Source organism: Fringilla coelebs (assembly GCF_963513975.1).
Source record: "Fringilla coelebs genome assembly, chromosome: 3".
Lineage (NCBI taxonomy): Eukaryota > Metazoa > Chordata > Aves > Passeriformes > Fringillidae > Fringilla > Fringilla coelebs.
In genome coordinates, this window is record NC_140030.1 from 78,198,823 (window position 1) to 78,224,060 (window position 25,238).

Consider the following 25,238-nt stretch of genomic DNA (forward strand, 5'->3'; position numbering starts at 1 on the left):
AGTTGATAAATTAGCATATGGAGTACAATGCATGCTGACCTAAGATGAAAAAGAAGCTTACAGAAATCATGAGGAATGCCAATGGACAGTTACCCAACCAAAAACTTTCAGTAATCAGAAAGTCACTTGATTAAGGCTCGAGCTGCTTAGATAGCATTTTGTTTAGCATTCTTCCTGTGAAACATAACCAAGAGGATTTCAGAGACAGCAGAACACCTCTACCACCACCACCACCAGGTTTTCTCCATTATAATTCACCTAAAGTAGTAGCTTAATAACTGGATGTGTAAAAACAACAAAGGTTACATTCCCAATTGCAATACTAGCATTTTATGGAATTGGTTATCTACCATAATTCAGGTTTTTCCCATCCACTTCTGTATTTGTTTCCTGTATTTACTTTGTTGGTATTTGCCTCTGTAATTTAACTCCAGCTAATAAATGGCAGGAAAATCTGAGCAGACATCCTTGCTTTGTTCCATATACTATGCTGATGACATATTCCAAGGTAGTAGAGTTGCCCAGAACAAATCAGGTTAAAAGGGAGAGCTAAGGAAGACTTCAGCTTGTTTTCAAAAGAAGGAAAACTCCCAGCCATATTTCTCTGTAGATTTGCCATGAAATGATTTTGCTATAAAGTCAAATTACCAATATCAGACATTTGATTACCACGTGTGACACCAGGGGTGCAGTTCTTCTGAGAATCTTTGTGCTCCAGACACATTGGTGATCTCCAGCACCGAGGGAGAGGACAGCAACAGCAGTAAGAGTTTCACACACTCGAACTTGATCTTTTTTCAGAAGCCAAGCAAGACACCATCAATACCTCCTACAAGTTATCTTACTGCCTGTAAGCCTTCTGAGAAACTCTTGGCAATTACCTTTGCTATTCACAGACTTGCATAGAGCATCTTTCAAGAGTAAGTCTGCTTTGTTAGCCTAGTCAAGTCAGGGTTAAAATACATCTTATCAGCATAAAGTCACAACTCCTTACATTGTTACATGCCTGTGATGAGGCTGGTTCAGCCCAAGTAAAAACCAATTATTTTAGTTATTTTAAAAAACATCTGGGGAAGTAATCAACCCTTCAGTTCTGAAAGACAAACCCCCAGAATATTTATTACCACATGTCTGTTATAAAATATTTTAATATTTTATTGTTTACCTTAACCAGCTATGTGCTCCTCAAGACAAGCCAGAAAAATCACCTTTATTAATTAGATCACTAAGAAATCCTAGGCCATATCTGCCTAGACTTCCTCGTATGTTCAGCTTGAATATCTACCACAGCACTTGTTAAATCTTATTTTTAACTAAGCCAAAATTTTTCAGTAGCAGCATAGTCTCTGGGTAGTGACTTCTTTCAAGCTGTGAAATATTCCAAGAGTTAGGACAGTTTTAGAAATCAGCTCTGCTTTTATTTTCACATAACTTTTCGATCAATTTCAAGGCAAAGAGGAGTCATAAGAGCATGTAACTTGTATTAAAATTCAGTAAGTTATCAAGGTATCAAGTTCTTGTGTAACAAACCCATAGCTTCTAAATAATTTTTTCCCTTAGAAAAATCTTTTTTCACTCCGTATCATTCTGTAATTTCCAGTTGTTGCCCACTGTAGACTAATTACTCATGGAACAGTACTTGCTGGGCCCCACAGTGGCAGACAGCCACCCTGCAAACATCGGTGCCACCCTTTGTAATGATGCCACAGGAATTGCAGACACATGTGGAGCTTCCCAAGCCCACCAAGCTCCACAGGCTTCTGCTGGCCACCCAAACAGTAGAGATTATAGCTAAGCTTCCCAAAAAGGTAAACTTTTAAAACACTCTCCCTCTTCCTCTGGCCATCTCTGCAGCTATGTTGTATGAAGGTAAGACAAAATCATAATCTGCAGTCACAGATACCACTAGGGAGAATTCAACCCCTCCTACTTACCTGCTATCATTTTCAGCAATGATGGTCATATTTGATTTCTCACTCTTTCTGGTTTCTGGCCTTTCCCAGACTGAAGAACAACTGCAGTTACTGTACATCTACTAAAAGCAAGGGTATCACCTTGTGAAAAGGGCACCTTAAGTGCATGTTCCATTTTTCCTTCTTCAGTCCCGTTATCCCCTACATTCCCTCACATCTCTCCCAATGAATTCCCAGTCTATACCTACCCTAGTGTGAGGAGTGGCCTCCCTGTGTAGTGAGAGCAGTTTTGCTGCTGACCTTTCCTCCTGTGACCGCAATCAAAACCTAGGTTGGCTTCAGAAATGTCTCGACCACATATTTACAGCCTGGGAAGTACTTATCAGCGCAGTAAATTGAAGGCAGCAACTGGTAAAACAATAAAGGCAGGAAGAGGCTTTCAGAGACTTAAGTAATGGGAAGCTGGATGTCTGAGATGGAGCAAGACGGAGTTAAAAGGACAGAGGACAGGACAGAGCTTTGGCTGCTTTCACTCCTTTGGCTGTCACTGTGCATTTGTAATGGGATAATCCTTTGTTTTCCCTTTGATGAGCAGTTCACAAGGAACTGCTATTTCCCACAGACCTGCTAATAGGTCCCACACTAGGAGTGTGGCTGGGCCAGCTGCTGATGGCCAGCAACCCCCCTCAGTCCCTGGTGGCAGCTGCCATCCACTGGGAGCCGTTCTCTTTAGGGAGAGAATGGCAGTGAAAGCAGCACCTAGGCAGAGGTGGCAGAGGGGCATGTGGCACACAGACCTGCTGTGTGACCCCTGCAGCCCATGCAGATCGCACTCTCCTGCACGCTCACACGGGGCAGGGCGCCTGGCTTGGGTGGGTTTGCAGCTGCAGAAGTCACCAGCGCCTCAGGACTCACAGCAAGGAGCTGTGGAGTGAGCACACAGCCCCGAGGTCAGGAGACATCCAGGATTTTACTTTTTGGAATTCTGTCAGCAGATGCTGGGCATCAAAATATGTAAGCAGCTTCTCGCCTCTAGTTATTATTTTTGAGTTTCCCTTGGGAAGATGGGTGGAACAACGGCAGCTTCAGATTTCTTACTGGTGCAAAGAGAGCGTTTTAAACACGGGCATGCCGTGCTTCTTGGGCCACTTCAGAGTTTTTCTAAATACTAAGCCTCCAACAGAGAAGAGCAGCAAAGAGATTATTGCCTGGTTTTGGTGTGTCTGACTAGATTTTGTACTCTTTTTTTCAGAGGTAACAAAGCAACCATAAGTGAGCTGACAAAACTTTGTTTCCTCACAAAGCAATCTACTAAGAAACATGCACTGGTTAGTACAAACATGAAGAAACAGCAAACCTCTAAAGCTGTTTATGATACAAGAAGTCTACAGAGTACAGGATATGAGAACAGTGTCACCTATATTCCTGTATTCAAGCTCTTGGGTCAGAGTGAGTTTTATTAATAACCAGGTACCTTCCTAACAATAAGACAGCTTGCAGCCAACAAGTTAAATGACTTCTTTAAAAAGAGCAACCTAAGAATGTGCTGTATATAAAAATATACAGAACAGCAAGACAACTTGAAAAAGGGGAAGGAGCAGAGTGAAAATAAAATCCCACAGAAAAAAGAGGAAAAGCATCTTACAGTTCCTGCTTTAATAAGCAAGCAACTTTGATATTTATTTTGCTAATACTATTTTGGCAGTTATATATTTATTGTATGGAAGAATATCCATCACAGGATTGCAGCTACACAAACATCCCACTTCCACAGCCACAGAACACACTACTACCATAGGACTTCAGAAAAACAAACCTTATCAAAACCCATTGGTTAAGTTCACAAAGCTCATGTCTTGAGATACAACACTGTAATTCTTTCAAGCTCATGTATGCTAAGGATCCACCATTGTTTGAAAAGCAGCAAGAGCAGTTGCTGTAGCTGCAACAGCTGAGAATCACACACTGCACCCAGTACACTTTTGGGGTGGTAGATCAAACCCTCCCAGTCAATTGGCAGTATAACAACTTTGCAGGGGCCAGTTCACACCATCCCAAGCAACTTGAAAGACTTATTGAATTAATCCAAACCTTTTTGCTTTGATATCATAGAGAACACCCATAACTCATTAGCATAGAGTTATCAAGTTTAAGGACCTTATCAGAATTTCCTTACAGATCTGCTAAACTCCAATAATTCTAAAAACAAATAAATAAATCCTGTGGCTATGTAGTAAAGCCAATATCAAGTAAAAAATATGGTCAAGTAAGGGGAAGAAATTAAAGGATGAAGGAGCTGGGAAGATATTGATTTAAAAGCTGATTTAGAGGCTTAGGGACTTGTTTTCCTTCCCCCGGTATTTAGCATTGAAAGACTGGCTGCTGTTGCAGTTGAGTTTTCAAAACACCTTGGTCTTTTTCAAGCTTACTTACAGGAACAAACTATAATTCTATAAGCATTAGTATACCAGGTAACCATGCTCAAGTCAAATTTTCCACCAATTTCTAATTAAATATCATTAAATCAGTTTGAGTATTCAAAAATGAGATGGTTTTGGAACACAGACATGAGGCAAACTTAAGATACATTAATCTGAAAACCACGTCTGTTATTTTAGTTCTGCAATATGAGCTGAGAACTAGATCCAAAAGAAGGATTAAGAGCCCAAATCCTGGCTCCCTTTTGCTTCTACAGCCTGACTTCAGGGGTGTGTTTCTCAGCCTGGTCTCTCACTTCTCACCCCCTCACCCCAGCAGGTGACTGCCTAGAGCTTGTAACCACTCTCTGCACTTTTGGTATAAAGTCTGAGTCAGTAACATCAAGAGCTCCCTACTTAGGTCACTCCTAAATCCTTTTGGGATCTGTACACATGGAAGTCCTCTGCCTTGTCTGTGTTAAGCATCCTTTAGTCATGCCTCACATGTCAATCCCACACTACCTCACCCTACCTTGGCTGAGACTCCAGAGGAGATTTATCATCCTCAGAACCTCAGTGTAGTTCTGTATTACTTGAAATAATGAAGTTCCTTTGGTCTGCAGGGAGCAAGCAAGCAAGAGCATGACTGTGCAATTTAAGGGGACGTGCATTCACTGAAGAGGAGGGGGAAAAGGTGAATTCTAGTTCCTTCCCCAGTTCCCAGTTAAGATAAAAATATACAGACAGTCATTAGGGCAGGGCCTGGAAGCCAAGAATTTTAGGAAGGGTGGCAGCTGTTCCAGGAAGTATGTGTTCATGAATTCAGCAAAGTAGAGCATGAGTAACCAAGCTAAAGCAGGCAAGACATCTTTAGCAGAGGAGGTTGTTAGTCTTTTAAGGAAGCTATTTCATGAACAGTGTGATAAGTCTGGAATGTCATGGCTATTCTGATTTGGAGGACAAAAATCACTATATATCCAGACAGTGAGTTGACTCAAGCCCTAATTCAGCAAACTTTTTCTGATGTAACTTTCCCCACTGTAATCAATTATGTATTTGCATAAGTTGGGGCTTTTTTTACTTCCCACTAGCAGCACCAGAAATTTCCAAACAAGCTCTGGGCTCGAACAATGTGTTGCTGTGAAACAACCAATTTACCAATGCGTGCCACAGGAACCAGCACCAAGAGTATGGACTGGGAGGACCTAAGTGAATTATGGGTTATGAATAGAAACCTTTCTGTAATAATGCTACTTCAGATTAGGGAAATTCAATTTGTTGAGACCAGAGTTTAAGCTGGAGAAATGTTCATCTTTCTAAAGACCATGAACAAGAACACAGCATTATGACAAAGAATAGATGAACCTTTGATCATGTGTCAAAAACAGCCTTATCAACATGTTTAGCAAGCATGCAAATACCCCCCATACAAGCCAAGTTCAGTCTATTCGACCATATCATGTATGACTTAAATTCCAGTCTCTAAGACCGATTTCTATGTTGAAAATCTTCAACCTGCTTCAGGCACGAGGAGTAAAATATACTTCAGAAGTAATGGAAAATCCCTGTTCATCTTGGAGATCCTGTTCCTGCACACACTTGCACTCCAGACCCCCTTGCACAAGCCCATCACTGCTCTGAGTGGAACTGGTTTCCATAGAAGGGGTTGAAAAGAGAAGCACTTTTAAGAGGAGTGGAAGGAGTTGTATATGGAAATGCACTGATATATATAACATGCAATATCAATATATGTACCTATCAGCTACTGGATATTAAGCTTGGTATGACTTTTGTGGTAGTCCAAAGCAGACATACTCCTGAATCATTAATATTTAATTTGTGTTTATTCAAGATGATACAGTTATTTTCTCTTTGTAGGAACTAAATATATGAATATAAGAATAGCTCAGGTCTCACTAATTTTGCATGAATTATTATGCCTGACAGGTTCTCAAGATGCTGAGGCCCACTGCCCTTGCCTGAGAAACTCCAGATCATTAGTAAGGAGCATATGCATAAATCACAGGTGGGAGAGTACTCTGCAGAGAGAGTCAAACCATTTCTCTTATTTGAATGTGGTCAAGGAGAGCAGTTATTCAGAGAAGTGAGACAGCAGATGGCCACCAAAACAACCAGAGTAGTTCTCAGGGGTAATTGTATTTTCTGCTGAGCTGTAAACATCAGCCCTGTGGGTATTTCCACACACCCACACGTTGATCCTGACCTCATACACACTTAGGGGTTAGCTGAGCTTTCTGGTGGGATCTCTCACAAATTCAGCCCAGTAAATACCTGTGTATTTGCAGGAATCGCCTTTGTAGCTGAACTGGACTCACCAAATCTGTTTTGTTGATGTTGATGGTGCTTGTAGCTGTTAATCTTTTACATTCATTACAAGAGAAAAGTTCCCCCCCCCGTCACAACACCTCTATTCTGGTCAGGTGGTTTTTAGATATGTTATACCAATAAGTAAACCAATTAATGAAAAAGTAGTACTTCACTGGCTATTCACATTGAATAGAAAAAACACAGAGAAAAGCAATGAAGAGTGAAAACCAGAAGACCTGAGAACTTGTCTCAGGCTTTTGATTCAAACTCTTAGGTATAGAACTTTGCTATTTCTGACTTGTAGGGAAGGGCCAGCTTGAAAACAAATTTATCAAATTCAGCAGTGAAAAGTGAATGTGCCATAAATATGTTAAAAGAAAACACTCAGTGCAAGTTGTTTAGAGTACCTGTACAAATGTATTGTAGCCAGGCCTGGGTAACTTAGGAAAGAAAGAAAATGACACAAGTGCCCTTACAGTATTTTTAAAAGTAGTTTCCTCTCTTTATTCAGGAATATCCTGGGAGTGGCTCCTTGGTACAATGGCATTTTCAACTAGAGAGAGAGAGGCCAGCACGACTGCAGCTGCCTCTCAGCTGCATGTTTTGATACAGAGCAGAAATATACCCATTCAGAGAACTGCCAGGCTGCCCTGATCATTTCCTCAGAGTAAAAGATTTAACAGGAACCTTACGATGCTCTCAGTGACAAGGGTCTGCACTGAGCTTCTGCACAGGGACAGCAATGTCCCCACTGTTACCCAGTCTCCTGTACAATGTAATAAAAAAACATCCAGGATGAACTTTCAGCTATACATTTGGCTTTCTAGAGCCCCATCAAGGGGCAATCCGAGGGCAGAGCCCTTCCCTGAACAAAGAATGCTGAAATTTAATTACTGTGCTTCATGCCTATGCAGACCTGCCTTGACACACATGAACATAATGGGGGTGTGTATTCAAGAAGCTGAGCATTGGTTTTTTTGAGATCAGGAAATTATAAAATACTGTAAAAAGGTGGTGGTACAGAGGTTGTGTTTTCTGCTTAAGTGCAAAATCAGTGTGTGCCCCAGTGGTGTTCCATGTCTGGCGTTGCAGTGGCAGATACTGCAGTTAGAATTCATGAGAAAAGCCAAAAAGTGAGGAGAGTCTAAAGACTCTACTTATTTCTCAAAGTACACTGGCTGTGTTTAACAGTAAATATTCATGCCAAAATGAGTTAGTGATAAGGATTGAAACAGTTACACTCTTGAGAATCTTGTGATGATCAGGTTTTCTTCATTTTGTGGACAGAGAATTTAAAAGAATCGTCATGAGTCCTGAATTTACATTACTGTATCAGAATCAGATACAGTAATGACAGCTGGAAGCTGTAAATAAAGCAGGTTTTTTTGTCTTAAACTTTGCAGATCCAAGTGATGAGTTATTCTCCTTGACCGCAAATTACCCTTATAACCAACAATAAAGAGGCACAAAACTGAGTTCTCCCACCACATTTCTTTGAGACAGTTCAGTTACCACTGTAACAAGAGGTTTTCAGACACTGTTACCTGAAGGCAAGCTCAGTAATGCAGATATCTAATGTTTACTCTGCAATCATGATTTTGTCTCTTTTATATTACACTTGACTCCCAGCTGGTGCAGAGCCATATGGGTTTACATCAGCCTGCTGCACCAATGCTGGCACAGTGGTCCTGGAGAAGCAGGGAGGAAGAAGTTACAGCAGGTATGGACTGAGCTCATATCTGTTTTCTGGTGGATTTGGGGTTTTTGTTTGCAGCATGTCCTGGACAGTTTGCTTAGCACAGAGCACTCATTGCAAATACAAAATGAAGTGTCTGGAAACAAGCACAAAACAGCATAATCTTACTCAAAATCAGAATTCCTACAGTTTTGGAAAAAAAAACCCAACTTATTCTAGGATCAGAATAAAAAGTGACAGGAAAGAAGTTATTCTCCCTGCCCCAGATGGAATGGAGATGTGGCCAGGCTGGAGGGACCCGTTGCAGCCAAAGTGCCCAGGGCAGCACGGGCTCCTGACACAACACCAAGACCTGTAGGTCTGCTCTGTTAATGGTGTTCCACTGTATCCCTGTGGCAGGGCTGCAGTGTGCTGGGAGTACTTCAGCTCTTGGTTCAGAGGCAGTCTAGCCTTGGAGACACAAACAGGCAGGAAGCCACACAGACTTCTGGTTTTGTGAAGAATTGAAACCGATTGGCATTTTCCCATAAAATTTCCAATTAACTGTCAAAATCATAAGCTATAGTTTAAAAGAAAAGTCTTCAAAAAGAACTAATGTTTCCCTTTCTTATGAAAGAAATATTTGAAAAGCTTATTCTCCCTACCTTTAAAGGAGAGACTGCATGCAACCTGTCAGTGTTTACTCTTAGACTTTCCTCAACAGGACCCCACTGCTGTGTCTGCCCCTCTTTAACCTTCCCCGGAGCACCTTAGTCTTATCACATATCAAGATCCATCGCTCATTCACCTGTTCCTGTTCCTCCTAAGTCTTCCTCCAAAGAAACCTCATTCATCTCTATGTAAATAATTGATCAAAAGTTCCTTTTTATGTATCCTACACTCTGGTTTTGAAAGAAAACTTCAGACTGTAAGAGTCAAAAATTATCAGACAGGGACATCAATCATTCATGAAGCAAAACCACAAAACATGCAAGTACCCAAAAATAATTTGAATTACGAACTTGGAGAAATTTAGGAGAGTCTTTCCCTGTTTTTTGCAATTTTTCAATTTTCACAGTCTAATTATTAATTGTTATTCAGAATGGCTCAATAGTATCTTAATCAGTACATCTTCAGTCTTCCTGCATTTCTGTACTTGTGCCTTTTCCTTTTTAAGAAAATCTCTCCATTCACCCTCAGAAAGTCACAAGCAATTTTGCTCAGATTGAGCTCACTGTTTTGAGGGAGTACCTCTGTCAATTCCTTACGCTGGTACTTTTAAACCAAACACTGAAATTTCTCTATACTCAAGTTGCATCACTACCTACTGACTAGCTCTAGAGAGAAAGGAAAATACAGTCATCATAAACAGCCTCCCCACTCCATCATCTGAGTAAATAAGCACCACAGTCCCTTCCTGGCTAGCACGAGGGCGAAACGCCGTACCTGCCGTGTTCCCACAAGACCAAAAACAATGCAGTTAATCACAGCTCAGGAAAATGCAGGCAACCTGAGCATGAATGGCTGCTTATCAATCAAGTTTCAAAAATATGCTTCTCTCTTTCAAGTATTTTTATGAAAGGTCTAGGATGAAAATGGGAAAGCAGTGACAGTTTAGGGAAAAAAAATCAAAAACAGGGAAAATCACTTACTGTACTTGGTTCTGCAGAGGTATTCAACACAAACATCACCCTTCCTTGTCCAGCTGCCAAGTGCTAAAGCATGAAATGAGCAGCTGTTTCCTTCAAGCTGGGGCTGTGTGTCTTAACTAGTCACATGCCCCTCCTGATAAATCTCACTGCCGTGCCAGGAGGTTAGAATCTGAAGATCATTATTCCCCCTATTAGAAAATCCTTTTCATAACAGCAGCCTTTGCTAGAGCATTCGACTGGAACACGGCGCTGTGTGCTCCATAACTTCTGGTTTTTGTTGGTAGGGTTTTTTTTAATGACTAACACCAAACAGTAGATAAGCCTAAATCGGCAGTAGGGGCAGCACAAGTGGAAAGTTAAACACATCCCCGGTGATCGCTTCAGGTTTTTTCTGACTTCAGACTTTGCTGTATTTTAATACAGGAATTTAAAGAGGAACAGTAAAATTCAAAATACTGTTGCATTTCTAGTGTATTTAACACCAGGCCACTCCAGTGATCATGTAAAAGACATGAACAATCCCACTTTTGGGGATTAGTTGTGCTTAAGGGTAACATGACAATCTTTTATGTTTGGACAGTAGAGTGGTAAGTATTAATAATGCAGATAATTTTAATTTTGGCATCTGGCATTTTTACATTAAGGATTTTGCGGCTGCATTTTGCCAGACATTGCATAGTCAGGCTGAGACCCTTTGAGGTGAGGACTATCAGTCTAAACAGACAGAGCAAAAAAAAGCATCCTTATCCCCACATTCCCAGATAGAGGACAAATGAAGGAGAAATGCTGAAGTCAAGAAAGGAACAGGTTTTGATGGAATTTTCCAGGGTGATATGTAGTCCCACATTACTGAAATTCAACTGAGACTTTACACTTAACTCCCTTTAGCTTGGTCACACATTTAAAGATATTTAGGTATTTAAGGACAAAGGCGTACAGTCAATGGTATTTCAAGGGTGAGGTGCAAAAGATCATCCTCTGAATTTCTGAAATTCCCATCCCACATATAGGATGCACTGTGCTGAAACCCTGGCAGTGCTGCAAACTGGCAAGATTGAAGGTACACAGGGAATTGTCCATCAGGATAGGATGTGGTAATGGTATTTTGATGTTTTGTAAGCAATCCCGGTCCTGCAAGACGGCACGGTCTCATTGGATCACAAAAGGCATTACAGGGCATTTTCTGAAATACAAACTGCACCAATAGATAGTGCTGCAACCAAGACTTGGGCAAATTAAGGGAACTTCTCAGAGCCAGGTGCCTGTTTTTAAAATTGTTAAAATAGAAGAGCGTATCTAGCTGGCACATTTGTCAGAACCCAGCGAAAGGCAGCAAATCCCTGAAGTCTGCAGTGACAAAGAGTAACTCAGGTCACTTCCTTTGACCTTACCCAGCTCTTCATGTTATATAAACCAGCACATGGTTACAAAACCATGCAGCCACCAGCGCTGCCAGCGTAGCCTGGAGCAGGGAAGAAGCCCTTGTGATGATTACCCACCCCGCCTTTGTGAGCTTCTCCTGTTTCTCCAGGGAAACAAGCTTCCAGAGAACAACCTCCCGCCTTGCAGGAGCTCTCCCCACCTGGACAGGCATGGGTGTATCCAGCTGTGGGAGGCTCCTGTCCAGCCTGGGGGGCAAAGGAGCCCTGGGGTTGGGGTTCCTCCTCAAAAGGATTGAGGATTTCACTGTGCTTTAGGGCACAGCCCATTGACCAAATCCTTGGTCAAGTTATCCTTGATGAATGGCATTTCATTTCCCCTAAAATGCGCTGAGATCAAGGGTAACAGAACTTCACCTGAAATTTTAAAATTAAATTAAATCTTAAATTTCTTTACGACTTTGAGCAAAATTACTCCTTTTTGATACTGAAGAAAACATGACTGAAGTGTGTTCCAAAATAAGCTATTTGTCCACAAATACCATTTTTATTACTTTTCCTCTTTCTCTGATTATGCAGTATCAACTGCACTCTTTTACATTTATCAGCAATATAATTGATGAAATGCTGGTGGTACCTGGGCCATTTGAAATAGCACAGAGCACAATGGCATCACTCTGCACTGAAGAGCTGGCTCTATCTGGTAGCCATGCTCCACACAGGAACATAATTTGATGATAGTGACTGAATGGCAATATTCCACAAACTTGGGATACACTCTCTAAAAAGAAAAGTAGCCTTTGTATTTTCTGAAATGAGTAGACAAATAAATTAATTTTTATGGCTCTGTAAATACTGCCATAAACTGCAGTTTATGTGGGAAAAAGTTCATCTATTCTCATGCTAGACAGACAATTTTAAGTCATTGTGAAACAGAACAGAGAAATAATTTGGATGTAATTGCTGAAAATAAAGGTCTGTAATATTGTGTGGAGGTCTTCCTTTTTTTTCTATTCTTTCTGTTTTTTGAAAGAAATACCAACTTACAAAAGAAGATCAGGTAGTTAATGCAGCTACAAAGCATTAAGTGTTGTGTTCTTACATCTATCAGAGAGCATCTTAAATATGACAAAAGCTTTGCTGTGTGGTATACAACAGTATTCTTCTGCCTTCTCTTTCTGCTCAGAAAACAGATGAGGACTGGGTTGGGAAGGGTACATTTCTTTCTCCATGGACATTCATTTGTGAGTAGGACACAATGATCCTTGTGGGTTCCCTACATCTCAAAAATTCTATGATTAATGCCTCAAATAAAACTCAGAGATGAACACAGATTTCTCAGTCATGCTGAAACGAGACATGAGAAGGAGTAACAAAAGTACTGAAAAGGAGTAACAAAAAATAACTACAGTTAGCACTGACTTGTGATAGGGATGTGTAAGGTAAAATTTTTAATGTCACATAGTATGGATAGCTTTTAGAATAGCCTCAAGGAACTAAAGAACAGAATAGCTGTCCATTTGGGTTTGGGTTGAGATCAGGAAGATTTTTGCTTTTACTGATGCTGGATAAATGGATCCAGAGCCTCTCCTTACAGTAGGAGAGGCTTTATTTCATGGCTTTTTTTAAACTGTTGGGTTTTTTCCCTTTTTTCTTTCTTTTTTTTTTTAATGCACTTGGCTATGTCTTGTTTATGTGCCATTTAATTAACTGTAGGTGTGTTAATTTAGAAATTGATTACTGATAAAGAACTTTTCTCAATATCAGTACTTTGATACTGTGCAGAATTATGAACTGTAGAGTTATTTTCTGCATATGGCAGTTATGGACCTCTGTTTTGTGAGTTGCCTGAAAATGTCTCTTTTCTGTTAGCATGTTCTTCTGGAATTCATGGAGCAGGTATAAGACTCTCAGTGGACATAAATGTCAGGTTATACTAACTGCAAGCCTGTGTTGTTAGGTTTGTTTCCCAAATGGCTGCACTAAATTCAACAGAAAAACTGCCGGGTTTGCTGGTCTGCCTCACTGTCCCAGATATTCTATAGCTGAAGTGAATGAAAGCAGACCATGGAAGCCTCCACCAGACAGGATGCTTTATAAATACCCAAGTGTGATTAAAGGGGCTGCTATAAATAGTGCAACAGTTCTTACACACAGCTTCCAGCTAAAGGACATGGGAGGGGCAGATCAGATAAGAAATTTCGCTGAAAATACTGCATGTAAGGCTCTCAACCTTCCATCACATTAAATCAGCTTTAAACATTCATGGGCTATATTACATCCCTAGCAATCTGAGCCAGTTCCATGTTCTTCAGTGCCATGCTCTAGAGGGCACAGGAGTGCTGCAAGTGCCCCGTGTCCCTCCCCTGTCATGCCCAAGGATGAACTCAGCAGTCACATCACCTCTAAGAGAGTAAGAGTTGAGAGGATAAATTATCAAGTTAGGGCATCCCTGGATATGACCCTTGATATCAGCCCTTCCTTTACATCATCAATTGAATGTCGTAAGGGAGCCTAGAGCAATGCTTAGAGTCAAGGCTGCTGGTTGCTTTTCATTGGAAAACAGTGCCCTTCAGTGATTTAAGTATATGAGAAAATAGCAATTTAAATGGAAGTTTGATATGCTGTGTACCCATCTGAAATTCAGAGTTTGTGAATTAAGCTAAAATGTCCAATAATTATATTGTCAGAAATTATGGATGGAAAAAATTGTTGTGGTCTGTTAAACATGTCTTTCAAGTTGAAAAACTGTAATAGTTCCAGTCTGTGAAGTACAGATCTGCTGTTTGACAGCTCAGCTGCACCATGGCAGGCAGTGGAGGATTTTTTTGTTGACCTAGTAAACATTCAGCCCAGGTATAAGCCTCTGACAAAGGTTTTCACTTGTTACTGTGACTCCTGAATTCTCTGGGAATTAAGCCACTCTGCCAGTAGTCTGTGCCCTGAGTGCTTCTCATGCCATGTTCCAAAGGGGCTCTGGCTTGTCCTCTAGGCTGCCTTTCCACCACTTTTGGATGGATCTTAGTTTTCTACTAAGCACTTGGTTGGTCTGTTCAGTGGAAAACCCAGAAGCACTATGCCTGGAATGGAAGGGATAGGAGAGAATAGAATAGAATGGAATGGAATGGAATGGAATGGAATGGAATGGAATGGAATAGAATAGAATAGAATAGAATAGAATAGAATAGAATAGAATAGAATAGAATAGAATAGAATAGAATAGAATAGAATAGAATATCTCAGTTTGAAGGGACCTGTGAGGATCATCTGTTTGGATCAACATCATCCAACTGTGAAGCACAGACCCCTAAGAGTAAAGGAGAGAGGGTCCAGGAGGTAGAGATGGGAGGTGGAAGGATGAAGCTTAAAGATAAAGGTGGATGGCAGCCTCTTCTCTCATGTACATTACTGGTCCCTCCTTTTCCTCCTCTTGATATCCAGATTGGAATCTTTACACTGGTTTGTGGAAATGCTGTGCACTCACAGCTGCAGCTTAATGGCAATGGTATTTTACGTGATATTTTCTTTTAGGAGGTTAGGGAGATACTAGACTTTAGGGATTACAAATTTGGCATGAAAAATAGGGGATGGTCTTATTTTTTCTCCATCTTCAGTTCTCCGATTTAGAAAGGGGATGACAATGACTGATAGGATGAATGAAAACATCAAATCTACTCAAACAAAAATACCCCCATCCACAAGACAACCCTTATCACACTTGTTCCTTCCTTTCCAAAGCCCACAGTATTCACAGAGAAGCTGGAAATTTACAGTTTCTTCCGTATATAGACGTGTAAGAAATTTTAATTATTAAAATTGTTACTATTATTGTAAGAGCACCATTCTTTATTTCCAGTTTGCTTTGTTTGATTTTGTTTCACCTTGAAGTACAGAGGTGGAATGAAAAGCAAAAATTGTTCTGCACTCTGAGTGCTAAAGCGGGCTGACATCTCTCTTGCTAAGAGATAGGGTGAAATTGTGCCATGCAGTGATAGCAGGCACTAAGGACAGCTTCTGTAGCTGTGACAATAGACCTGTGATTACAAAAAAACCAAAAAACCAAACAACAAAAGCTCTTCTTTGTTACCAACTGCATTGAATAGTTACATTCCACAGGGTGGATATCCTCATTTCAGAAACAGAGCTTGAGGAGTGTGTTCCAGTAATTCTAGACTTAGATACAGTAGCACAAAAGCACGTGTGTCATAAAGGGTTTTTTTTCCCAATACTGTCTAGATTGAAGATTTCTAAACAGACTTGTGTATTTGGAAGAGATTTGCTCTCTAGGTTTCTCCAGCCATCCTCACTGTGAGTGATGTGCTGAAGAAGGATGGGACATTGCTGTAATGTTGAATGTACAGCACCTCTCAGTTTTTGTTGTCTTTTCTGCATCTGGTAAGTTTGAGCTAATCAGGAGTTCCTTTACCATTTACGAATCTCCAGTAAGTATGGAGTTTTTTTCCACTCTTGTTGCAAACAAATACAAGAGACCAAGAGAATGACATCAGGGCTTTTTTCTGAATTCTTCATGACATCCTCTCTCAGACTTTAAATGAAATTATAGTTGCACAGAAAGTTTTCTATTTGGTGAACAAATGTTTCAAAATGCGCTTATTTCTGTTTTACTGAAAGTACCTAGCATTCTGCATTTTACTTGTCTCTCCTATTATAAGTTCAACTGCTGGCAACTTTGTCTTGCATAAATAATTTCTGAGAATTATTTTCACTTAAATTTTACAACAGAGAGAACGTTATCTGCCAAATTTTTATTACACATGAATAGTGAAAAAGGTTTTTTTCACTCTATTAATTTTGACAAACGTGTTGTCACCACTGATGTCACAGTGGTTCTTGGTTTGGTAAGTCAGTTTTTCCTCAGTGACGCAGCTCAGGCTGGTACTGAGTATCTAAGTATCAACTTAGAGCACTAAGTGCCAAGTTGCAGCATGACATAGTCCATTTGCATTGACATTGCAGGAGTGGAAACAATGGGTACTGGTAACAGACCCAGAAAAGACAAAAAAACCCCAAGCCTATTTCCTTCTCTCTAGAATGAAAACCTGACCTTTTTTTAACAGTTTCTTTCAAAATACTAAAAATTAGTGCACAGCTCACTTATGAAAAGTAGCATTTTATGCACTGTAAAAGGAGGCATGGACCACAAATGCCTGCCCTGATAGAACTGTCAGGCAGGATCTCCACTTAGTCCAACACACAGCATGTTTATCAGCCAGACTCTGTTATCCAGCAGCCTGTCTGAAATCTGCTGCGAGTGTCTCATGCTGGGTTCGTGCTCCCAGCTCACTCTGAGATGAGTGAATTTGCATGCATCTGTGCCTTCCTATAATGTATGAAGTATTCAGTGCAAAGACAAGAGAGAGTCTATTGCTTCCATGCTCCTTAGTTGAGAGGAGATTTGCTTATTACAGTCACAACACTTAATATTTTGTATGATGGAGCCCCTTGGGGCCAAGGTCTCTATATTTAACTGCTGGATTTATTACACTTGTTTTACTCTGGGCCCTTCTCTGTTGTTAGTTTCAGTTCAATTTCTTTTAGTGCTATAAATACGTTATCCTCCTCTTTTACATTTTTACTGCTTTTAACTACTGCTTAGGACAGTTATTCTTAATAGAATATATCTGAATGACTAGAACAATATCAGTGATGTGCTGGGTCCGGAATTCCACACAGGTTGTGTTCTAGTATAAAGCCACAGCACTCTGCAAAGGCAGTATGATAGTTCTTTTTTTTAAGAGAGAAAGAAGAGACTACCCATGCTTGGGAAGGAGGTCAAGCAGCATGGAAAAATTCAGCATTAATCTATTTCTCTCTCTTGCCTGTTCCCATTTATGAAGTTATGAAGCGTATTTTGTAGTTCAATTGAAACTGACTTGGGTTTTCCTCTTCCCTTTAGTAATGACCTCATCTTTGAAGATTTATCTTTGTCTCCAGCCTTCCAAGATAATTGTGGTACGTTAATAATCCAAAATAACAATGGAACACTATGCTGGAACACTAGGCTGGAAAAAAAGGTGTGTTAGAATAGAAAGGATTCTAAGAACTCTGAGCTGTCTAAACAGAGATGTTGGTACACATTAATTTCTATTCTTTCTAAGTCAGGTGAATTACAGCTCTATAATGTAAACAGTCATTAATCAATTAGTGGGACAATGCCAGACCTCTAAGCTTGACTTTAAATTCCTTTGTCCAGCCCCTCCAGTGGAGTTATCTGGCACATGGCTGGACCATGTTGGCAGAGCAGACTGCACACAGTGCTCTGTGTCACATCATAACTGCTCTGGATGTTCACTGCTGCCTTGACCAAGTGGCACATCTGCATTGCAACACTGACACCAGGGTGGGCCCCTTGCATTTTCATTTTCCTGGGGCTGTGTGGTGCTGCACTGCAGAGCCATCAGGGCAGGGCTGTGTTTTGCACCGTGCAGCTGTTTGAGTCCACAGCGTTTGTTGGGGACCACTGTGATAAATGGGTCTGCAACCATTACCAGACAGGGGCTTGGGAAGGGACACTTCAGAGATGGCATCCAGGTGAGAGCAAACTGCTGCAGGGAGTTCAGAGAAGAGCAGAGGACTGAATCTACCTCTACATCTAGAGGTACATCTACATCTACCTCTAGAGTGTTTGCCATTTCCTTCTGCTGCCAAAAGCTGGGAAAAGCTTCTCCTTCCCCTAGGGTACCCCTCTGCTTCCCAGGAAGTACTATGCTAAGCAACAAGGAGATTACCAACCCTGAAACTCAGCTTGCATAGGAAGAAGATACAGACAAAAATTCTTCTCAAATACTTCTCAAAGCCAAGTTGGTTTGGTTTTTTTGTTTTTGGTAACCTAAGATACGAAGATACCTGCAGGGTTATTGGGTTATTGACCAGGTGGACTTGTACTCCATGGCAGTCTTTCTTGTTCCCCCTCTATTTTTTTGTTAATGCCATGTATTGCACATATCCTTCAACACCACTGCTGCTGCCATGTGGTCATGCAGAAACCCACTCCTACTAATCCTTGGAAATGAGACCCTAGGTCAAGTCTCCCACTTTTTCTCACCTGTTGTTCGGATAATAAGTCTTTTTAAACTGCCTAGGAGTGGCCAAGTAAGAAATTTGACAAATTCATTCTGGATGTATTTTTCTATTTGGTTAATGCATCTATGTTTCATCTGTTCCTGAGCAATGGCTCCTTATTTTGTACCACAATTTGCACATGGTCTGGGGTGAATGAGTGAACTTCAGGTAGAAAAATATGTCTGCCCTTTGGCATAAAGATTGATTTTAAAGAAGCTTTTTCCAAAAATCCTTGCTTATGCAACAGTATTTTCTAGTCCACTAGAAGAGTAGGAAAGCAACCCAAGTAAAGTTAATGGCTTTTTCTGATAGCACAGAGACTTCTGGGAGAAACAGTCCATCTTCCATACACACATTGACCTTCACCCCCGTGCAGTAAGTTGGTGCAGAGGCTGCACATTTAATTCCCACTTGAGCTAAAGGATTTGTGTCAGCCTGAACAATTCTCACTGCTGTGGGTCGCTACTCATGCGTGTAGAACATTGTGATCTTCCCCTTAAACTTTTATCCATACTCTTCTGTTGTAAGCAGGGAAGCTTTTGGGTTTTGGAGAAGAGAAATGGTGAAATTAACATGCTGTGTTTGTAGTCAGACTAGATGATCTAATGACTCTGCCAGGCTTTGAATTTTATCAGTCTGTTGAAAAAATTTTGCTTGAAATCAGTGAGACTGCCCATATGCTTAAATTTAAGCACCTGCATAAACATTTTCATGAGTCAGGATGTTATTCAGCACATAGTTATGAGCTAGGTGTTTTAGATATTATCAAAAGAAATTATTTGTTAACACTGATATTTCTGTTGTGTTGAACAGCTGCATCTCTTTGTAGAACTATTTTGATGCTATCCAATACTGAATGTTGATGTCTTAATGTGTTTTAACTGGGTTTCTTTTTGTGTTCCTTCTTCCCCAGTTCTGTTTTTGGAGTGAGACTACTGTAGACTGTACGTGTTCTTGAAAAATCTTGCTTTGACTACTCCAAACACTTGTAATTCTCTGCTCTTTTTTTTTCTATAATGTTAGTGGGCCTGACTAAATGGTGACTTGGAGCACAAAGCTTCCTTGTAAGACTGTCTGGTAGAGTGGAATAAGGGCTTAGAGAGAAATTAAGATACTTACACCGGAGCAATTGCATGAAGAATAATAAATCTTACTAAACCTGAACTGGCTTTGCAGGAAAGCATGGCATGACTTGTCACCCAACGTGCATTACTTTTTAAGTCATGTGATTTTTCTTCAAGTCAGTCAGATTTCCTGGAACCAGAAATCCATACTGCCCACACAGTAGTGACAGCTGACTGAGGTATTTATTTGACAACCCTAAACCTCTTTAATTACCTGGTGAAATAATGTCAGGGTAGGAAGCATGTGAACCTCAACTTCCTTCTGGTATATCAAATTCTCATATTTAATTTTTAGCTCGGAGCTTGAATAATTGCAGCTCTGTTAGTACTTGTGAACACTCTAAAGTGTTTATGTGGAAAGAATCTCCTGCAGAGTACTTAGACCCTAGCAGGTGGTAAGGTTTTATAAGGTGCTGGGGTGTAAATTTCATTCTAAGCTTTCTGAAATCACAGAATCACAGAATAAACTAGGTTGGAAAAGACCTTTGAGATCATGGAGTCCCAGCCTGTGACCTATCATTACCTTATCAGCTAAACCATGGCACTGAGTGCCTCACCAAGCCTTTTTTTTAAACACCTCCAGGGACGGTGACTCAACCACTTCCCTGGACAGCCCATTCCAGTGTCCAATCACTCTTTCAGTGAAGTATTTTTTTCCTCATGATTCTATCTGCAGGACAAAACCCTCCATTTGCAAACTCCGAACTCATGAACATGTGAACTCTTGCAGTTTAGAAACAAGTCTTTATATGTGTGTGCTTATCAAGACTATTAATTAGGAAATTTTTAAAGTACTATTTGTAGTATTTTTTCCAAAGGCAAAGGTGGGAGTGCATCAGTATGTTTTTGATCACCTTTTCTGGTAAACTACAACGTGACTGCCTGGTTTGTAAATGATCTTCTCCTTAAGCTAAGGAAATGTTTCTGTTTTGCTGCATTCACGCAGTGGTACCAAGCTTTAAAATAACCTGGTGAGTGCTGCCGACCTGAATAAATAAATCTGAATGATACAGTGTGTACTGTTTAGTCGGATTGTATCACTGTGCAACTGACATCTCATGGACATGATTGCCCTTATTCAACACCAGAAATTGCAATGCTTCCTAAGTTTTTAAATTAAAGCACTCTTTTTCTGTTTCTGCTTAGTTTTTGCACAATCAGTAACTGAAATTGAAAACAAGGAATGCTACCTGCACGAGAGCATGCCATGCTAGTCACACAAAGTGCAGTCTAAAGAGTTTTACAAATACCTGTACAAGCTTCTAGTTTTACTGCCATTTTAGTCTCCACAAGACCAGGCTTATAACCACCTAGCGCTACTGTAAATTACTGAGAATCACTGTAAATGCTGAGTACTTTGAAATCAGACCAGGAAAGGCCTGATCCTTTCCATGAGTGTTGGCTGACATCTGCTTCATTGGAGCTGCTGCTTGGCACCTCCCTGGACCAGAGCTCCAGCAGAATGCTGCTGTTTACAATTGTCCTGTCGAGGCTTTTCACCTACATGGGTGACATCCTGCCCTGCTATCTTCACAATAGCAGACTCTAAACATAATAGCATCCTATGGGGATACAGTAGAACAACAGCACATCACACTTCCTTTTTAGTCACCAGCAACTTTTCACCATGAACAGCTAATCCCAGACAACATCTGCATAACAAATTGATCATCTGAACAGCATAGGCTTAGGGGCAACGTGTTAACACAAATGAGACAAATACAAAGCTTATTCTCATAGGTCTTGCAAAGAAGATAAAATTTGCGTGATGAAAACCTGAGTCTGTTATTCTACAGCTTCTATTCTGCTGCCTGCAAATCACAACAGCGTTTCCTTTGTTAGAAGTGCAAAGGACATGTTGAGAGTTGAAAAAATCAAACACAATCTTAAAAAACTCAATTTTTCCATCTTAAAAGTCTGTCTTGTTGATGGTAATTCAGTGAATTAATATGGTCTGTACACTGATCTATCTTTAAATGGAGCTTTTTACACAGTCATGACAGTGTGATATTGTGTATAGTATCTGAAAATCAGCAGATTAGAAATTTCCACTCATATTCTACTGTCAGTTTAAATTAGCTCTCAGAATCTAATGGCAGCATGTAGTATTGCAATGCAAGCAACAATTAATAATATATCTTGGCTTGATATCTATATATGCATGCACATACACAGATTACTTGTCATAATAAATTCTGAAACTCTAGAAACTTCCAGGTATTTTAATTCAGACTAAGTTGCAACATCATAAGACTAAATTATCACAAATCTTGCATTATTGAGAATAATGCAAGATTATTGAGAATAATAGAGAAACACATTTTGATGTGTTTCTCTATTCCATACTGACACATCCTGTATAAATATATCTCTCATATACTTCTCCCTCCCTCTTTCTCTAAATCTATATTTTTAAAAGAATGCAGAGTTAACATCATATTTTCCTTTCCATATTTACCATAACATTTCTCTAGTACTTAATCGCAATCTGTAAGATGAACACGACACAAGTCAGGAAAACAGCAGTTGTGTCATGGATTTATGGCAAAGGTTTCTTTTGCTTAAGATAAGTTCTGAAGAATCCACAAGTGAATTCAGATTTCTTTGTCTAAAAATCAGACATCCTGCCAAACCCTTATCTAAAAGTCAGTTGCGATTCCTTCTCCAAAGCTCATTCTTTTTTCATTTGCAGCCTGGCCACACCTGAAAAGAAGTGGAGCGTGCAGCGAGCAGAAATGCCAGAAGGAGGCACTTACCTGAATTTGATAGGTATCCAGCTTGCATCACTCTCCTTTTTTCCAAGAGTTCTTCTCAGGATATCAAGGTGCTGAGGCTGTTTGCTCCCTGCAGTGTCCTGCCCATGGCTCTCCCACTCGGCAGCCCCGGCAGGGCCCTGGAGAGAGAAGCAGGATTGTGCTCTGCTCCCTCCCAGCAGCTTCACTGGGGCTGGGGCTCCTTTGAGCTCAATTAGTTCTAGATTGTTTGGCTAAATGGCAGCCACACTTCCTTCTATTCTTTCCCAACTTAGTTTTCCTGCCTCCAGTGGTGCTTTTTCCTTTCTTTGGACTATAAATAGGCCTGTCACAACACAGACTATAGCAGTAAGGAAGGCAGGAAATGCATTTAAACAAAGGAAAGATCTTAGGGGGTTTTGCCCTCCCCTGCCAATATAAGTAAAAGAATTTGATAGTGATTGGTCTGCAGATGCAGTTCTCTTTGCATGAGGAAAACACTTGTTCAAAAACATGCTAGGAGGTTATCTTTTGTACTCCACAAAAAAAAAAAAAAAAAAAAAAAAAAAGAAAAAAAGAGGAGGCACATTATTACTTCCTTAAAGGATTTCATTATGGTTAAATATTTTAATTTCTTTGGGCTTGGAGAGTTGGAAAAAGGATTTTTTTTTTTTTTTTGCTTAAAAAAGAGGACAAAATTGGCTAACATGGTTTAAGAAGACAAGATATGTTTTACAGGATGTGCAAATCTTTCATGGTTAAAAGTCTATGAATCTTCATTTTGTCTGAGTACTCCCTTCCTCAGTGGAACTTATCCTGCAGACTGGAAGTGTTTAAGCAAACCGTGTTTACATGCAGGGAAACAGAATTGCCATGCATGTATTCAATGAGGATGGCTGTGCAGCTATAGGTCTCAGAAAGCAACTATGTTGAAACCCTCAAATATCTTCCATGAATTAATTTGAGAAAAAGAATTATTTTGATATGCCTTTTTTAAAATCAGAACTTCCAATTTTTTTCAGCTTAGTGTCTTAAAAATACATACCAAGCTTCCCAGACTCTCTCAAGCTTGAAAAAAAAAATCAATGATTTTCACATCATACTCAGTTAAGATGGGAATATAGTGTAGTATTTCTTTACCTCTTTGCACTATCCCAACATTTTCTGTTGTCAAGGGCACATGCTTTTCCTTCACTTTGCATAAATTCAGTAAAAAAACCTTTCTGCTACTTTTTGCATTGGTAGTTTTTATGTTAGAATAGCTGTGTGCTTACTGAAGACCCTAATGCATGGTTTGGGATTGGTGATTATTTAAGTGGAAAGGCAGAAACTTGAAAGAGAGAGAAAGAGAGCTGTTGCTATGTGGATGAAAAATGTTTCTTCTGTTTAAGATTTGAAACAGAATATCTGAAACATACAGATGAGGGCTCACACTCAAAGTGGTGAGAGTTAAGGACCTGTGGCACTTCAGGAATTTGGAGAATGTTAAACCTTCTGTTTCAGACATTATGTAGGCAAGGATCACGATTGTTAGCCAGTATGCTGTTTTGTATACAAACTAGTAAATCTGTGTTAACATTAGGTAGGCTACATGATGCCAGAGCAATTTATACAGAAGTCATCCTCAGGAAAGTGCCTGCCTTGTTGAGAACTTTGCAAAGGTCCTGTCTGCTATGACAAGAATGTGATTGGTTATGAAAAAGAAGAGACATACTAGTGATGTGTGAATAAACATTGTTGTTGATTTTTTGAGAATTAATCGTGACCTGGGACCAAGGTTTTCCTTGAAAGTGCCTTTTAAAATAAAGTTAAACCAAAATGGAGTGTTTCAAGCGAAACTCCTTTCAAAAATCAATAATTCAATTCATAGAAGGACCTGAAAGTTACCATATTTACTGTACTTCTTTCTTGCCTTAATAATCACGTTTAGGAGAAAGCCTTGGGAGGATGTTGATCTTTGCAGATCACGTCCCACAAATCTGACTAAGAGAAACACAATTCTTTGTAGTGAACAGTGGATCAAATACCGACTTCAGCTGAAACATGGAACCAGATTTTGCTTAAAAGACTCAGTCACAGAGGTGGCTGAAGGCAAGCTGCAGTCTTTCTGGCTCTTTTGGACCTCAGACCAAGGCTGGAGGACTGGCAATGTGTAAAGGTTGATTGAGCATCTGTGGAATAGGTCCTACTAACTCTGTTTCAGCAAAGCTGGTCTCCACAGTATAACAGCACTGAAATGCAAAGCTGCTTAGCACTAATAAACCTGCACATACTTTTATTCAGATGTAGTTTAGTTGAAATCTTAAATCCTCCTCAGTGAGTTACTGGTGGTTACAGCCTTGAATCTGCATCACACCTGCTCTGTGTGCTGCTAGCGCCGAGCAGTGCCAGAGCCCAGGAGAGGCTCCGTCTGGAATTGCTGCTTGCCTCGGGTCAGCACCGGGCCAGCAGAGCCCAATTGCACAAGACTCCTTGCACTCATTTTGCTGGTAGCCTTTCTTTCAAAACCACACTCATACTTTCTCAGTGCCATTCAAAACTCCTCTAAACATTAAAAATAGATTGCCAAGTTGAAGCAGAATTACTCTCCTCGTTCGTTCTGACTTTGCACACTGGAAGGCATTTTCACCTGGTGCAAATGTCTCACTCCCACTTCACCACTTCGGTCTTGAGGAGAGCCTGTCTTGAAAGAGTTTTCACTGCAGACTTTCCCCTGGGAATGGATCAGGTGGAGCCACCAGTGAGCTTGGAGCAGGGTGAGAAATTGTTGCTAAGGGCAGATGCTTGTAAAGTGCAATGAATTTTTCCTGGGTCAAAGCTGAAGAGATGTATTTTCTCTGTCTGTCTTATTTTTTACTTGTCCTTATGCATTGGCCTCTAGGACAAACAGTGACTGCATGAGCAGATACAGGGCAACTCTGTGGTGTCCAGAACT

At 40.3% G+C, this 25,238-nt stretch overlaps 1 protein-coding gene across 4 annotated transcripts in view; it reads right to left on the reverse strand.

Moving 5' to 3' along the window:
- The window catches only part of RASGRP3 (RAS guanyl releasing protein 3), a 56,389-nt gene extending 33,922 nt beyond the window's left edge, over positions 1 to 22,467 (reverse strand). For 3 of the 4 annotated variants that reach the window (XM_084202005.1, XM_084202004.1, XM_084202002.1), the window contains exon 1: positions 22,328 to 22,467. The gene's annotated coding sequence lies outside the window, so the exon portion shown is untranslated. Of the gene's footprint in view, positions 1 to 9,985; positions 10,041 to 22,327 lie in introns of those variants that run through there. The other variant, XM_084202003.1, reaches the window with a different exon arrangement.
- Positions 22,468 to 25,238: the final 2,771 nt, after the last annotated feature.